General features: G+C 49.9%; 1 protein-coding gene across 1 annotated transcript in view; it reads right to left on the bottom strand.

The window, feature by feature from the left end:
- Eya3 (EYA transcriptional coactivator and phosphatase 3) overlaps positions 1 to 3,747 on the bottom strand; it is a 79,850-nt gene extending 76,103 nt beyond the window's left edge. Inside the window, exon 1 of the mRNA XM_013032208.1 lies at positions 3,642 to 3,747. The gene's annotated coding sequence lies outside the window, so the exon portion shown is untranslated. The remainder of the gene's footprint in view (positions 1 to 3,641) is intronic.
- Between the last annotated feature and the right edge of the window lie 103 nt (positions 3,748 to 3,850).

Here is a 3,850-nt window from a genome sequence, read left to right as displayed (position 1 = left end):
TTTTTCTGTTTATGTGGTGCTGAGGAATCGAACCCAGGGCCTCATGCATGCAAGGCAAGCACTCTACCACTGAGCCACCTTCCCAGCCCCTGAACCTAGGTAATTCTTATGACCAAAATATATATTCAAATGACCCACTAAGGGCCTATAGCTCTGATGGAACTAAAACTCACTATACTAAGTACATGTGTATGACTTTGTACATTTTTGCTGGTTTGTTTTTTGAGACAAGGTCTCGATATGTAGCCTAGGCTAGCTTTGAACTTATTAGGTAGTCCAGTCTAGCTTTAAATTCTCAATTCTTTTTTTTTTTTGGAGGGGGGGTCCGGTCGTGGGGCCTGAACTCTGGGCCTGGGCGCTGTCCCTCAGCTCTTCAGCTCAAGGCTAGCGCTCTACCACTTGAGCCACAGCGCCACTTCCGGCTTTTTTTTCTTTTTGCTTATGTGGTGCTGAGGAATCGAACCCATGGCCTCAGGCATGCAAGGCAAGCGCTCTACCACTGAGCCACCTTCCCAGCCCTAAATTCTCAATTCTTACCTCAGCCGCCTGAGTGCTCAGATAGCAGGTGGGTGCCCCCAATGTTTGCGGAATTTCTTTATATTAAAAAAAAAAATGACTGGAAAAAACCATCATTCATTCTTTAAGTCCTGGTTTCCTTATGATGATCCCTATTTTGAACTCTGATTCCCTCCAACTACAAAATGTAAATACCTATATACAGATGGAGACTTGGAAATGAAAGAGATGGAATGACTGTCCTGCATCAACCCAAACAGGTCTAGCTATGGAATGCCAAAAGCTTTAAAAAAAACTTTCAGAAACACAGAAGTAAGGAAGTAACCAAAGTCAACCATTTGGGCTTAGTTTTTTGTTTTTTTGTTTTTGGCCAGTCCTGGGGCCAGAGCCTGGGCACTGTCCCTGAGCTTCATTTGCTCAAGGCTAGCACTCTACCACTTGAGCCACTTCCGACTTCTTCTGTTTAAGTGGTACTGAGGAATTGATCCCAGGGCTTCATGCATGCTAGGCAAGCAATCTACCACTAAGCCACATTCCCAGTCCTTGGGCTTAGTTTTTAAAGAGGAGAAATGGTGAAGTCCAATTGAACAGAAAAGCTACAGTTTCCAGAATAGGTGCTGAGAGGAGATATAGATAAGAAACTTTCAAAGGGACTTCCCTCAACACTTAGTCAAAGTCCTAAAGCCAGCCAGAAGGGTCTTTATCTGTGGTATCTAGGACCAATGCGGCCAAGCTCCAAAGTCCTTAGCTAAAAATAGGTAAAGAGAGCAGCCCAATTTTGGAATAAGCCAGGGCTAAGCTATAACCTCAGATGCATATATATCATATGAGGGAGAACTAAGCCAAAGGAAAAACAGACACGAAAAGTTGTATTTCTTCTCTTCCCATTAAGTACTAAATTTTAGAGCACAGCTTATATGTTTGCAGGCAGGGATCATACAAAAAACATTTGCAATCAAATGCTACACATACACCATAAACCTAAGGGAGAAAAATGATCCAACACTATACCTCAAAATATATCTTGGACCACAACATTCGTTGACTAGGGCACTACCACTATGAACCTAGTCTCTATATGTTGTATATTACTCTCCCAAGGTATTTAGATGTTCTAAGTCCCAAATGAGAAAAAAAAGATGGCTTTCAGGGATTAGAGGTGTGGCTCAGATGGTAGAATGTCAGCGAATGAGCCAATGAATGACAGATCAAAAATTCAATCCCAGAGGCTCACACCTGTTATCCTGGCTACTCAGGAAGAGATCTGAGGATCACTGGTGAAGCCAGCCCTGGCAGAAAAGTCAGTGAGACTCTTACCATAAAACAAGAAGTGGCTCTGTGGCCACAAGTTTAAGCCTCAGGATTGACTCCTCACCCCCTCCAAAAAATCTTGAAACTTAGTCTGGAACCAAAAACAAAACAAAAAGCCATAAGATGGCTTCAGGATCAAGATGACAACAATAATAAGTTTTTTTCTTTTTTTAAGTTAGAGTGCACAGGGTAGAGGGTGCTCATGCCTGCAAGCCTAGCTACTCAGAGACTGAGTTCTGAGAATCAATGTTTGAAGCCAATCAGGGCAGAAAAGTCCAAGACACAGTAATCTCCAATTAATCACCTAAAGATAGCCAGAAGTTTGCCGGGCACAGGTGGCTCACTCAGGTAATCCTAGCTACTCAGGAGACTGAGATCTCAGGATCGCTGTTCAAAGCCAGCGCCAGCAGGAAAGTGAGACTCTTATCTCCAGTAAACCAGCAGAAAACCAGAAGTGGTGCTGTGGATCAAGTGGTAGAGCACTCACCTTGCGCTGAAGAGCTGAGGGACAGTGCCCAGGACCAGAGTTCAAGCCCCAGGATCGACCAAAAAAAAAGATAGCCAGAGTGGGACTCAAGGGGTAGAATTTAGCCTTGGGGGGAGGGGGAGGAACCACACTCAGGGACAGCGACTAGACCCTGAATTCAAGCCCCAGAAATGGCACAGAAACAAAAAGTTTACAAGGCAAGAACGGAGATACACATCTGCCTACTGCATTCAACTAACTAAACACTTTGAAGTTTCACTAGCGAACTGTAGGTGAAAACATTTCTGTATCAACACTCTAAAATGCTTAGGGATACACTTGGTAAACCTTGTGCTAAACCGGGTGCACTGGTGGCTCACACCCACAATCCTAGCTACTTAGGAAGCTGAGATCTGAGAATCTCGCTTTGAAGCCAACCCAGGAGGGCTGGAAATTCCGTGAGCCACTTCCCTCCAATTTGCAAGAACGCTCAAGGACAGCACCCAGGCCTTGAGTTCAAGACCCAGGACTGCGCGGGCGCGCGCACTCACACACACTCACACACGACCTGAGGTTAATTCTTTCCCAAGAAAGGCCATCCTGGATCATGGCAACTGTCCTGTCAGCAGAGCCCATGCCGAACGCAGAGCTGACGTCCCAGAACATTCGCATTTTTGACACAGCTGTGCACATCCATTCTCCTGGGGCAGACAACTTGAAAATGACAGGTCGTCTTCCTGACCTGTCAATGGACGCGTCCACACGAGTGCAGCCACCCACTGGCCCGGCCACCTGTTAGCCGCCGGGGACAGAGCCCTCAGACAGCCCCAAGGAAGAACTGTGGAGAGCCTTTGTTGTTCTCTAACCAACCACAGAAGCTGGCAGGGTTCAGCCAAACCCCAACGCCTCCAGCCAAAGTTGCCCGGGGCCGAGGAAGTCTTCCTCGCCAGGCTTTGGGCCAAGCCAGCCCCGCTGCAGCGAAGCCCCGGCGGCGCCCGGCGGGGGCCGGCCCGGGAGCGGGGACGGGCCGGAGGGGCGAAGCTGCAGGACGCGGCCCAGGTTCGCAGGGAAAGAGGGCGAGGTGGGTCGGCCCGAGAAGCCCGGAGCCCCCCCACACACACACAGCTCCGGGGATCGGAGGAAAGGGAGGGTTAAACCACGAGAGTAGGAAGGAAAATGGAGAGGCGGCGGCTAGGCAACAGGCAAGGGCGCGGGGCTGAGCGGGCGAGGGACGGAGGGCTGCAGGCAGGGGACCCGCGCAGGGACCCCCACGCTCTGAGACTCAGCTCCCACGGCCTGGACCCGACCGGCCGTGCTCAGGCCCGGTCTGTCCGAGGCGGGGACTCACCCGAAAGCCGCAAATCCCGGACTCCAAACCCCTGGGGAACCGGCTGGACCCACGGTGAAACCAACAGAGCGGAGGAAACCGCGGCGTTTGTATGACCCGGATGCGCATCCCTAGGAACCGGAAGTTGGAGGCCAGGGTCACCTCACGATCCACGCCTCCTTCCTCCAGAATGGTCTGAGCGCATGCGTCAGCCTGTGGCGGGGTAGGGC

Source organism: Dipodomys ordii, unplaced genomic scaffold (assembly GCF_000151885.1).
Source record: "Dipodomys ordii isolate 6190 unplaced genomic scaffold, Dord_2.0 Scaffold6, whole genome shotgun sequence".
Classification (NCBI taxonomy): Eukaryota; Metazoa; Chordata; class Mammalia; order Rodentia; family Heteromyidae; genus Dipodomys; species Dipodomys ordii.
This window is presented reverse-complemented; position numbering and strand designations above follow the sequence as displayed.